Raw genomic sequence first — 14,069 nt, forward strand, 5'->3', positions numbered from 1 at the left:
GCTAATGGTATTTTTGCGAGTTCTGCCCTTGGGCTCCCTCTGGTGGTTTCGAGTGGAACTGCTGCTCCTTTAGGTAGCTGTAGCAGCTGCCTCCACTGATCACCTTGCCTGAGTTTGATATTTAAACCTGCTCTGGGCTTTAGTGCATGCCAGCTGTCAATGTTCTTGGTTGGATTTGGTTCTCTCCTTGGATTTCTCATATGGCCTGTCCTTGTCAGCAAAAGATAAGTTTTTGCTAGTTCTTGTTTGTCCATTTGTTTGGACTCTATTGCTCTGCAAATATGTCTCTTTTTGTCCAGCTTGTCACTATGTTATATTCAGGCTAGCTGGAAGCTCTGGGGAAGCAGATTTGCCCCTCCACTCCGTGAGTCGGTGTGGAGTTCATTTTTGTAAACTCTGCGTGGATTTTGTAGTTTTTAATACTGACCGCACAGTATCCTTTTCTCTCTGTCTATCAAGTTTAGTATTGGCCTCCTTTGCTGAAATCTGATTTCATTTCTGTGTACGTCATTTCCCTCTCCACTCACCGTCAATATTTGTGGGGGGCTGTCTTTCCTTTGGGGGTTTTCTCTGAGGCAAGATAGCTTTCTATTTCCTACTTTAGGGGTAGAGCTCTGAGGCTGTGTTGAGGTGTCTAGGGAGAGTCAGGAACATCCCACGGCTATTACTAGTGTTGTTGTTAGGATTAGGAACTGCGGTCAGTAGAGATACCACCTCCAAAGAGTTCGTCCCATGTTGCGTTTTAGCCACCAGGTCATATCAGTGTGGCCTCTTAACCACCAGGTCATAACAGTGATCCTCAGATCCTTTGTGAGACCATATGCTGGTGCGGTTGGCCCTGGGTTCCTCCTAATGCAGGACAATGCCAGACCTCATGTGGCTGTAGTGTGTCATGTTATGACCCCAGTGGACAGGGTCTCAGAGGAACGTGTAAGTATGCAAGATACAAAAATCCAGCTCATAGGGCTGTGGTAACTGGGTTGACCAAATAGCTACTCCTAACGCCAACACTAGAAGTAGCCGGGGATCATGCCTACGGTGATCGCTAGATGACTCGCGCCAACCGGAGAATCTAACTACCCCTAGGAGAAGAAAACAAAGACCTCTCTTGCCTCCAGAGAAAGGGACCCCAAAGCAAGATACAAGCCCCCCACAAATAATAACGGTGAGGTAAGAGGAAATGACAAACACAGAAATGAACCAGGTTCAGCAAAGAGAGGCCAGCTTACTAATAGCAGAATATAGCAAGATAACTTATCTGGTCAACAAAAACCCTATAAAAATCCACGCTGGAGATTCAAGAACCCCCGAACCGTCTAACGGTCCGGGGGGAGAACACCAGCCCCCTAGAGCTTCCAGCAAAGGTCAGGATACAGATAGGAACAAGCTGGACAAAAATACCAAACAAAACAAAAGCAAAGAAGCAGACTTAGCTTGAAAAACAGGAACCAGGATCAGAGGACAAGAGCACAACAGATTAGCTCTGATTTCAACGATGCCAGGCATTGAACTGAAGGTCCAGGGAGCTTATATAGCAACGCCCCTGAACTAACGGCCCAGGTGAGGATATAGAAAAAGACAGACGCTCCAGAGTCAAATCACTAATGACCACTAGAGGGAGCAAAAAGCAAAATCACAACAGTACCCCCCCCTTAGTGAGGGGTCACCGAACCCTCACCACGACCACCAGGGCGATCAGGATGAGCGGCGTGAAAGGCACGAACTAAATCGGCCGCATGAACATCAGAGGCGACCACCCAGGAATTATCTTCCTGACCATAGCCCTTCCACTTGACCAGGTACTGAAGCCTCCTCCTGGAGAGACGAGAATCCAAGATCTTCTCCACCACATACTCCAACTCGCCCTCAACCAACACCGGAGCAGGAGGCTCAGCAGAAGGAACCACAGGCACAACGTACCGCCGCAACAAGGACCTATGAAACACGTTGTGGATAGCAAACGACACAGGAAGATCCAGGCGAAAGGATACAGGATTAAGAATTTCCAATGTCTTGTAAGGACCAATAAAACGAGGTTTAAATTTGGGAGAGGAAACCTTCATAGGAACAAAGCGGGAAGAAAGCCACACCAAATCCCCAACACGTAGTCGGGGACCCACACCGCGGCGGTGGTTGGCAAAGCGCTGAGCCCTCTCCTGTGACAACTTCAAGTTGTCCACCACAAGATTCCAGATCCGCTGCAACCTATCCACCACAGAATCCACCCCAGGGCAGTCAGAAGGTTCCACATGACCCGAAGAAAAACGAGGGTGGAAACCAGAGTTGCAGAAAAACGGCGAAACCAAGGTGGCGGAACTAGCCCGATTATTAAGGGCAAACTCAGCTAACGGCAAGAAGGTCACCCAATCGTCCTGATCAGCAGAGACAAAACACCTCAAATAAGCCTCCAAAGTCTGATTAGTTCGCTCCGTCTGTCCATTAGTCTGAGGATGGAAAGCAGACGAAAACGACAAGTCAATGCCCATCCTACTACAAAAGGATCGCCAGAATCTGGAAACGAACTGGGATCCTCTGTCTGACACAATATTCTCAGGGATGCCGTGCAAACGAACCACGTTCTGGAAAAACACAGGAACCAGATCGGAAGAGGAAGGCAGCTTAGGCAAAGGAACCAAATGGACCATCTTGGAGAAGCGATCACATATCACCCAGATAACAGACATGCCCTGAGACACCGGAAGATCAGAAATGAAATCCATGGAGATATGTGTCCAAGGTCTCTTAGGGACAGGCAAGGGCAAGAGCAACCTGCTGGCACGAGAACAGCAAGGCTTAGCTCGAGCACAAGTCCCACAGGACTGTACAAATGACCGCACATCCCTAGACAAGGAAGGCCACCAAAAGGATCTGGCCACCAGATCTCTGGTGCCAAAAATTCCTGGGTGACCTGCCAACACCGAGGAATGAACCTCGGAAATGACTCTGCTGGTCCACTTATCAGGCACAAACAGTCTGTCAGGTGGACAAGAATCAGGCCTATCAGCCTGAAATCTCTGCAACACACGTCGCAGATCTGGAGAAATAGCTGACAAGATAATACCATCCTTAAGAATACCAACAGGTTCAGCGACTCCAGGAGCATCAGGCACAAAGCTCCTGGAAAGAGCATCGGCCTTCACATTCTTTGAACCTGGTAAATACGAGACAACAAAGTCAAAACGGGAGAAAAACAATGACCAGCGGGCCTGTCTAGGATTCAGGCGTTTAGCAGACTCGAGATACATCAGATTTTTGTGATCAGTCAAGACCACCACACGATGCTTAGCACCCTCGAGCCAATGACGCCACTCCTCAAATGCCCATTTCATGGCCAACAACTCCCGATTGCCCACATCATAATTTCGCTCTGCAGGCGAAAACTTCCTAGAGAAAAAGGCGCAAGGTCTCATAACAGAGCAACCAGGGCCTCTCTGCGACAAAACGGCCCCTGCTCCAATCTCTGAAGCATCCACCTCAACTTGAAAGGGAAGCGAGACATCAGGCTGGCACAAAACAGGCGCCGAAGTAAACCGACGTTTCAACTCCTGGAAAGCCTCCACGGCAGCAGGAGCCCAATTAACCACATCGGAGCCCTTCTTGGTCATATCCGTCAAAGGTTTCACAATGCTAGAAAAGTTAGCCATAAAACGACGGTAGAAGTTAGCGAAACCCAAGAACTTCTGAAGACTCTTAACTGACGAGGGCTGAGTCCAATCAAGAATAGCTCGGACCTTGACTGGGTCCATCTCCACAGCAGAAGGGGAAAAAATGAACCCCAAAAAGGGAACCTTCTGTACACCAAAAAGACACTTTGAGCCCTTGACAAACAAAGAATTTTCACGCAAAATTTTAAAGACCATCCTGACCTGCTCCACATGCGAGTCCCAATTATCAGAAAAAACCAGAATATCATCCAGATAAACGATCAGAAATTTATCCAGATAGTTCCGGAAAATGTCATGCATAAAGGACTGAAAAACTGAAGGGGCATTAGAGAGCCCAAAAGGCATCACCAAGTACTCAAAATGACCTTCGGGCGTATTGAATGCGGTTTTCCATTCATCCCCTTGCTTAATGCGCACAAGGTTGTACGCACCACGAAGGTCTATCTTGGTAAACCACTTGGCACCTTTAATCCGGGCAAACAAGTCAGACAACAGCGGCAAAGGATACTGAAATTTGACAGTGATCTTATTTAAAAGCCGATAGTCAATACAAGGCCTCAAAGATCCGTCCTTTTTAGCCACAAAAAAGAATCCCGCACCAAGAGGGGAAGAAGACGGACGGATGTGTCCTTTCTCCAGAGACTCCTTGATATATGAACGCATAGCGGTATGTTCAGGTATCGACAGATTAAACAGTCTTCCCTTAGGAAATTTACTGCCTGGAATCAAATCTATTGCACAGTCACATTCCCTATGAGGAGGCAATGCACTGGACCTGGACTCGCTAAAGACATCCTGATAATCAGACAAGTACTCCGGAACTTCCGAAGGCGTAGAAGAAGCAATAGACACAGGCAGGGAATCCTCATGAATACCACGACAGCCCCAACTAGACACTGACATAGCCTTCCAGTCAAGGACTGGATTATGGGTCTGTAACCATGGCAGCCCCAAAACAACCAAATCATGCATTTTATGTAGAACGAGAAAACGTATCACCTCGCGGTGTTCAGGAGTCATGCACATGGTAACCTGTGTCCAATACTGCGGCTTATTTTCTGCCAATGGCGTAGCATCAATACCCCTAAGAGGGATAGGATTTTCTAATGGTTCAAGAATAAAACCACAGCGCTTAGCAAATGAGAGATCCATAAGACTCAGGGCAGCACCTGAATCTGCAAACGCCATGACAGGATAAGATGACAGTGAGCAAATCAAAGTTACAGACAGAATAAACTTAGGATGCAAATTACCAACGGTGACAGGACTAACAACCTTAGATATACGTTTAGAGCATGCTGAGATAACATGTGTAGAATCACCACAGTAGTAGCACAAGCCATTCCGGCGTCTATGAATTTTCCTCTCATTTCTAGTCAGGATTCTATCACATTGCATCAAATCAGGTGTCCGTTTAGACAACACCATGAGGGAATTTGCGGTTTTTCTATCACATTGCATCACATCAGGTGTCTGTTCAGACAACAACATGAGGGAATTTGCGGTTTTGCGCTCCCGCAACCGCCGGTCAATTTGAATAGCCAGGGACATGGTATCATTCAGACCTGTGGGAATGGGAAAACCCACCATAACATTCTTAATGGCCTCAGAAAGGCCATTTCTAAAATTAGCGGCCAGTGCACACTCGTTCCAATGTGTCAGCACGGACCATTTCCGAAATTTTTGGCAATACACCTCAGCCTCGTCCTGGCCCTGAGACATAGCCAGCAAGGCTTTCTCTGCCTGAATCTCAAGATTGGGTTCCTCATAAAGTAAACCGAGCGCCAGAAAAAACGCATCAATATCAGCCAATGCCGGATCTCCTGGCGCCAACGAAAAAGCCCAATCCTGAGGGTCACCCCGTAAGAATGAAATAACAATTTTTACTTGTTGAGCAGAGTCTCCAGACGAACAAGGTTTCAGGGACAAAAATAATTTACAATTATTCCTGAAATTCCTAAACTTAAATCGGTCTCCTGAAAACAGTTCAGGAATCGGAATCTTGGGTTCAGACCTAGGATTTCTGGTAACATAATCTTGTATACCCTGCACACGAGCGGCAAGCTGGTCCACACTTGTAATCAAGGTCTGGACATTCATGTCTGCAGCAAGCTTAAGCCACTCTGAGGTAAAGGGGAAAAGAAAAAAAAAAATGAGAGAGGGAAAAAAAACCTCAAAATTTTCTTTCTTATAATCCCACTTCTGCAATGCATTAAACATTTAATACTGGCCTGGCATACTGTTATGACCCCAGTGGACAGGGTCTCAGAGGAACGTGTAAGTATGCAAGATACAAAAATCCAGCTCATAGGGCTGTGGTAACTGGGTTGACCAAATAGCTACTCCTAACGCCAACACTAGAAGTAGCCGGGGATCATGCCTACGGTGATCGCTAGATGACTCGCGCCAGCCGGAGAATCTAACTACCCCTAGGAGAAGAAAACAAAGACCTCTCTTGCCTCCAGAGAAAGGGACCCCAAAGCAAGATACAAGCCCCCCACAAATAATAACGGTGAGGTAAGAGGAAATGACAAACACAGAAATGAACCAGGTTCAGCAAAGAGAGGCCAGCTTACTAATAGCAGAATATAGCAAAATAACTTATCTGGTCAACAAAAACCCTATAAAAATCCACGCTGGAGATTCAAGAACCCCCGAACCGTCTAACGGTCCGGGGGGAGAACACCAGCCCCCTAGAGCTTCCAGCAAAGGTCAGGATACAGATAGGAACAAGCTGGACAAAAATACCAAACAAAACAAAAGCAAAGAAGCAGACTTAGCTTGAAAAACAGGAACCAGGATCAGAGGACAAGAGCACAACAGATTAGCTCTGATTTCAACGATGCCAGGCATTGAACTGAAGGTCCAGGGAGCTTATATAGCAACGCCCCTGAACTAACGGCCCAGGTGAGGATATAGAAAAAGACAGACGCTCCAGAGTCAAATCACTAATGACCACTAGAGGGAGCAAAAAGCAAAATCACAACAGTGTCAGCAGTTCCTGCAAGATGAAGGCATTGAAGCTACGGACTGGCCCGCCCGTTCCCCAGACCTGAATCCGATTGAACACATCTGGGACATCATGTCTCGCACCATCCACCAATGTCACGTTGCACCACAGACTGTCCAGGAGTTGGTGAATGCTTTAGTCCATGTCTGGGAGGAGATTCCTCAGGAGACCATCCGCCGCCTCATCAGGAGCATGCCCAGGTGTTGTAGGGAGATCATACAGGCACGTGGAGGCCACACACACTACTTAGCATCATTTCCTTGTCTTGAGGCATTTCCACTGAAGTTGGATCAGCCTGTAACTTCATTTTCCACTTTGATTTTGAGCATCATTCCAACTCCAGACCTCCGTGGGATATTTGTTGTGATTTACGTTGATAATTTTTAGGTTTTATTTTTCTCAACACATTCCACTATGAAATGAATATAGATTTACAACTGGAATATTTCATTCAGTGATATCTAGGATGTGGGATTTTAGTGTTCCCTTTATTTTTTTGAGCAATATATATATATTGCGCTGCTTTCTGCAGTTTTGATAAAATCCCTGTTTTATCTGCTGCAGATCTAGCAATTCTCTGAAAGCTAAGCTCTGTATAAACCCACCCACAGCATTTATTGGCAGCTTTCTGTGTACACTGTAAATAGGCGCAGAAAGCTGCCAATCAGTGGTGAGGGTGGGGTTATACAGAGCTCTTGAATATGGAGAAGAAGACTACATGGTAGCAAGTTTATTAGTCCTCTAATAATCTCCTGCTGATAAAACTGATTTTATCCAAACTACGGCAAGCAGCATAGTAAGTGACACATCGTTGGAATCAGGATTTCTGTCTCTACACCATGCTGCTCTCAGATTAGGTGGCAAAAAAACTGAAAGATTCCCAGTAAATTGTATTTCTAGGAGCTGTACAGTAGGCGCCAGGCTGTTAGCTCACAGAACAGTGCCTAAACTTCATGCCCTCGCCCTGTTCATGGTTTCTTTCGCAAAAAGTAAACAAAATTGTGTAAATCGATGAGGAAATGAAACGCAAATTGTATTAGAAAGCTACAAAACCTTTTATTTTAGTTAGGTGAAGCTTTTTTGCATTAGTAGAATCTATTCTAATAACATGAGCAGATAAAGATACAGCAGTTTTTGGATCACGTCACCAATCTGGATATTTCCCGTACTTTGATCACACGGCCTTTATAGTTCCTGCACTTTGATCATCACCTATTTTTTATATTCTGTGGAAATCCTACAGCGCTGTTAGGATTTGAGACGTTTCTGCAAGGATCACAATGGTGTTTGGGGTTATCATAACTTCAGTATTTGGGAAATCAGACAAGATTAGGGAGTAGATATGTAAGATATTAGAGAACAATGAGGGCTCCTTCAGACGTCGGTGAGTTTTCTCAGATGCAGGAGCTGGCTGATTCTTGTCAGGGTTTCGTCCATGTGTCAGTTCTTGCCATCGGAATTTCATCATATTTTTATATAACTGATAGAGGTTTCTAAGGCTCCTCCTAGCACACAGTGACAAATGGGCAGCACACGGTTGGGATCCGATTGCTGTCCAGGTTTTCGCGGACCCTTACACTTGCATTAGTGAGTTTGATCTCTGATTTTGAGTGCTTGAAAATTTGTATGGATCACTTGAGCCGTAAAAATACACGGACATTTGAACAGCCACAAAGATTATAGTAGGTACCATGAAAAAGATGGATGAAACTCATACGTGAAAAACTGACGTCTGAATCAGCCCTTAAAGGGAATCCGTCAGCAGGATTTAACCCCCAAACTATTTCTACTCACATGAAGCTCTTTTAAAGACAAGACAAGCAATACCATTGCTTCCTCCATTACTGGGAATTCAGGTTTGGAATTGATATGCAAATAAGGCTAAAGAGCGATGGTAGATCTGAAGCCTCTGTCACTCCAGCTGTATTCTTCACCCAACCCTGCCTCCTTCTGCTTTACTGATAGGCCTGTTCCATAGAGGCTGTCAGTCAAGCAGGAGGAGGAAGCGGTGGGTGAGAAATAGGGCTGGAGTGACAGAGGCTTCAGATCTACCATAGCCCAGCAGCCTCACTTGCATATCAATTCAAACTCTGATTTCTCTGTAACGGATGAAAGGACTGGCCATGTAAAGCTATCACTGGACTTGTCTTTGACAGAGATACATGCACATATAAATAGTTTTGTGGGTGAAATCCTGGTGACAGATTGCCTTTAAAGCCAAGAAGCGTCTATTAATAATACAATAAATAGACTATAATGACATACTGTATATAAGACACTGTGAGCGTTGTAAGAGCGGGCTGTTTGCTCCCCCTAGTGGTTAATAATTAGTATAACACTACAAGCATATAAACTAGACTCCACTGCAAACATTTCAGAGACAGAGATGACATAGTGAAGCACATAAATGTATTACATACGTACCCAAAGTGCTGGTGTATGCTGCTGTTGGTAAGGAGGACAGACAATATGCAACGGCATAGATTTAGTCTACGTGATATTCAGCAAAAGGGCCAGATTCTCAATGCACAGTTGTCCTAAAAGTGTTTCAGTCTGAATATATGATTAGGTCACCTCCGCTACGTCTTTGAAAAACAAAACAAACCAGGATTTCATAACAAATTTTACACGCAATGCAATGGGTAAAATGTGTAGCAAAATCCTCTGGGACACAAGACAGACAGGGCATGTTCTCGGCAGCTTCAGATTCCAATTACTTCTTGTATTTTGTAGATTTTCACTAGAAAAACCACAAGAACTATGACATGCGAGGATGTGACCTTGCACTCAGGTTTTACGGCTTTGATACGATTCTGAACCTGCTCCAATGGGTCCAATATAGTCTTCTGCTTCCATTGTGTGGGGGAAGGTGAAGGAGATTGTCACTATTTGCTATCAGTCCCGGGTGTACGCTTTCATTATTTTATGGGACACAAAGTGGAGAGAAATGGATCTACTGTACAGTTCATCAGTAGGGCGTGAAGATCCACATCAACTGTTAATATCTATGGGCCGGACATACTGTAGTTCTTTCTAAGAATCTGCTTACAGAGTTTATTGTAAGTAAAATGGGGCATTACCAGTGTGAGACATAGATCAGGAGAGGAGACTGTCAGTCATTACATGTCTCATACTGGTAACGTCCCTTTCATTTAATATAAGCTCTGGAGGCAGATTCTCATGGAGATCTATGCCCGGCCCATAGATCCTAACAGCTCATTTGTATATAAGAACAAGTGGATTTTTCTGGAATAAGACATCAGATCACAGATATCAAGGAGTCATATTATTCAGCTTCCTATGTCCTGCGTGCCCATGTAGATGACTTAGGAGGGTGGATCCTGCTGACAGATTCCCTTTAATTGTTGTACAATGTCATATTCTACAATTCTTAATTTTTTTTATTTAATTGAACTTTTCTTGACTCCTGAATGTGTCGTGTGACCAATTTTTTATTTGAAAAGTGGCAAAAAACATTGGATTTGACCCAGAATGTTAATGCAAACGTTTCCATTCACTGACTGCAAGCACAGAGCATGGAAATGATGTAGAATAAAAAAAATGTATTAAATGCTCCACATTATGAATATAGAGCAACAAATAGTGAAAACTCGCAGCGCCCAGAGAGTTTGCAGATGACGTAATTCAGATCTGAAAGCAAATATGAAAATTTCCTCTCCATAGATGAAGAGGACTAGAACTCTAGCGCCACCTATTGGAAGCAGCAATCCTAAAAGTCGATATGGAGTCTTTATCGAGCCTTGCAATATGACTAGGGATAAAAGCTAAACAAGAATCTCAATTTGCAGACACAGTGCACTATCCACAAGGAGAAACGTTACCCCAAGATCTGAAAGCAGAAGCTGATGTACAATGGGGATATAAGGGGCTAATTATTTCTGTACACATGCACACCATCTGGACGCGGTGAAAATGAGCTACCGCTGGGGCTGAGATGCAGATTGTTCCTGTGCACGTGCTGGCCGGCTGGCCCAGTGTCTGTGAGCTCGGCAGGCTTTGGCTGGAAAACAAGCTCTTCACTTCAGACCAAGCTGATTTTGGATTTATAACAGCAGAGATGACCTTGAGGAGGTGTCTGACACTATTGGAGCATGTGCTAGTGACCGTACCGGGCCGACGAGGCGGCTGTGGTGAATTGACCAGGATGTATTAGGCAATAAAATAGAAATAGTTGTCAGAATTGGCTTCCAAGGTCCAGAGCTGTAGTTTCAGATTAGCTGCCATTGCTGTGTAAAGCCATAAAGGGACGACATATAAGGGTATGAGCACACGTCCAGGTTTTTTTGTGTTTTTTTCGCGTTTTTTCGCGATAAAAACTCATTAAAAACGAATACATTATGCATCCTATCATTTAGAATGCATTCTGCATGTTTTGTGCACATGGTGCGTTTTTTTCCGCGAAAAAAACGCATCGCTGTAAAAAAAGCAGCATGTTCATTAATTTTGCGGATTTTCCGCGTTTTTCCCGCAATTCTATGCATTTGGAAAAAAACGCACAAAAAACGCATAAAAAACGCGAAAAAAACGCATGCGGATTTCTGGCAGAAATGTCCGGTTTTTGTCAGGAAAATTTCTGCTAGAAATCCTGATGTGTGCACATAGCCTTACAGCTCTGTTTTGTGTGAGGTGGTATTAGGCCGGAGTCACAAGAGCGTATATTATCCCATGCGACAGCATCTGATGCGGTATGCTAATGACCCCTGTCCCAAACTCTGCTGCGAGCGTGAGCCGAGTGTCAGTGCTCTGTGCTGCGATCCCTTACATGAGAGAATCACAGCTGCAGAGGAGATGGAGAAAGTAATTTCTCCATCTCCTCCATTATCTGTCTTGGTGTATATGAGACTGCACTGGGATGACATCCGAATATTAATCTCTAATCAGTGCACTAACATTCGGACTTGCCGCGGTTCATCAGGACCAGAGATGGTGCACTGATTAGAGAATAACATTCGGACCTGACGTGGTTCATCAGGACCAGAGATGGCGCACTGACTAGAGATTAACATTCGGACCTGCCGCGGTTCATCAGGACCAGAGATGGTGCACTGATTAGAGATTAACATTCGGACCTGACGTGGTTCATCAGGACCAGAGATGGTGCACTGATTAGAGACTAAAATTCGGACCTGACGTGGTTCATCAGGACCAGAGATGGTGCACTGATTAGAGACTAAAATTCGGACCTGACGTGGTTCATCAGGACCAGAGATGGTGCACTGACTAGAGATTAACATTCGGACCTGACGTGGTTCATCAGGACCAGAGATGGTGCACTGACTAGAGATTAACATTCGGACCTGACGTGGTTCATCAGGACCAGGGATGGTGCACTGACTAGAGATTAACATTCGGACCTGCCGCGGTTCATCAGGACCAGAGATGGTGCACTGATTAGAGATTAACATTCGGACCTGACGTGGTTCATCAGGACCAGAGATGGCGCACTGACTAGAGATTAACATTCGGACCTGCCGCGGTTCATCAGGACCAGAGATGGTGCACTGATTAGAGATTAACATTCGGACCTGACGTGGTTCATCAGGACCAGAGATGGTGCACTGATTAGAGACTAAAATTCGGACCTGACGTGGTTCATCAGGACCAGAGATGGTGCACTGATTAGAGACTAAAATTCGGACCTGACGTGGTTCATCAGGACCAGAGATGGTGCACTGACTAGAGATTAACATTCGGACCTGACGTGGTTCATCAGGACCAGAGATGGTGCACTGACTAGAGATTAACATTCGGACCTGACGTGGTTCATCAGGACCAGGGATGGTGCACTGACTAGAGATTAACATTCGGACCTGCCGCGGTTCATCAGGACCAGAGATGGTGCACTGATTAGAGATTAACATTCGGACCTGACGTGGTTCATCAGGACCAGAGATGGCGCACTGACTAGAGATTAACATTCGGACCTGACGTGGTTCATCAGGACCAGAGATGGTGCACTGATTAGAGAATAACATTCGGACCTGACGTGGTTCATCAGGACCAGAGATGGTGCACTGACTGGAGATTAACATTCGGACCTGACGTGGTTCATCAGGACCAGAGATGGTGCACTGACTGGAGATTAACATTCGGACCTGACATGGTTCATCAGGACCAGAGATGGTGCACTGATTAGAGATTAACATTCGGACCTGACATGGTTTATCAGGACCAGAGATGGTGCACTGATTAGAGATTAACATTCGGACCTGACGTGGTTCATCAGGACCAGAGATGGTGCACTGATTAGAGATTAACATTCGGACCTGACGTGGTTCATCAGGACCAGAGATGGTGCACTGATTAGAGACTAAAATTCGGACCTGACGTGGTTCATCAGGACCAGAGATGGTGCACTGATTAGAGACTAAAATTCGGACCTGACGTGGTTCATCAGGACCAGAGATGGTGCACTGACTAGAGATTAACATTCGGACCTGACATGGTTCATCAGGACCAGAGATGGTGCACTGACTAGAGATTAACATTCGGACCTGACGTGGTTCATCAGGACCAGAGATGGTGCACTGACTAGAGATTAACATTCGGACCTGACGTGGTTCATCAGGACCAGGGATGGTGCACTGACTAGAGATTAACATTCGGACCTGCCGCGGTTCATCAGGACCAGAGATGGTGCACTGATTAGAGATTAACATTCGGACCTGACGTGGTTCATCAGGACCAGAGATGGCGCACTGACTAGAGATTAACATTCGGACCTGACGTGGTTCATCAGGACCAGAGATGGTGCACTGATTAGAGAATAACATTCGGACCTGACGTGGTTCATCAGGACCAGAGATGGTGCACTGACTGGAGATTAACATTCGGACCTGACGTGGTTCATCAGGACCAGAGATGGTGCACTGACTGGAGATTAACATTTGGACCTGACATGGTTCATCAGGACCAGAGATGGTGCACTGATTAGAGATTAACATTCGGACCTGACATGGTTTATCAGGACCAGAGATGGTGCACTGATTAGAGATTAACATTCGGACCTGACGTGGTTCATCAGGACCAGAGATGGTGCACTGATTAGAGAATAACATTCGGACCTGACGTGGTTCATCAGGACCAGAGATGGTGCACTGACTGGAGATTAACATTCGGACCTGACATGGTTCAGAGATGGTGCACTGATTAGAGATTAACATTCGGACCTGACATGGTTCATCAGGACCAGAGATGGTGCACTGATTAGAGATTAACATTCGGACCTGACATGGTTCATCAGGACCAGAGATGGCGCACTGACTAGAGATTAACATTCGGACCTGACGTGGTTCATCAGGACCAGAGATGGTGCACTGATTAGAGATTAACATTTGGACCTGACATGGTTCATCAGGACCAGAGATGGCGCA

General features: G+C 45.4%; 1 protein-coding gene across 3 annotated transcripts in view; it reads left to right on the forward strand.

The window, feature by feature from the left end:
* The window catches only part of VAV3 (vav guanine nucleotide exchange factor 3), a 248,480-nt gene that overhangs the window by 99,105 nt on the left and 135,306 nt on the right, over nt 1-14,069 (forward strand). The gene's annotated exons all lie outside the window — the stretch shown is intronic.

This window comes from Ranitomeya variabilis, chromosome 8 (assembly GCF_051348905.1).
Source record: "Ranitomeya variabilis isolate aRanVar5 chromosome 8, aRanVar5.hap1, whole genome shotgun sequence".
Lineage (NCBI taxonomy): Eukaryota > Metazoa > Chordata > Amphibia > Anura > Dendrobatidae > Ranitomeya > Ranitomeya variabilis.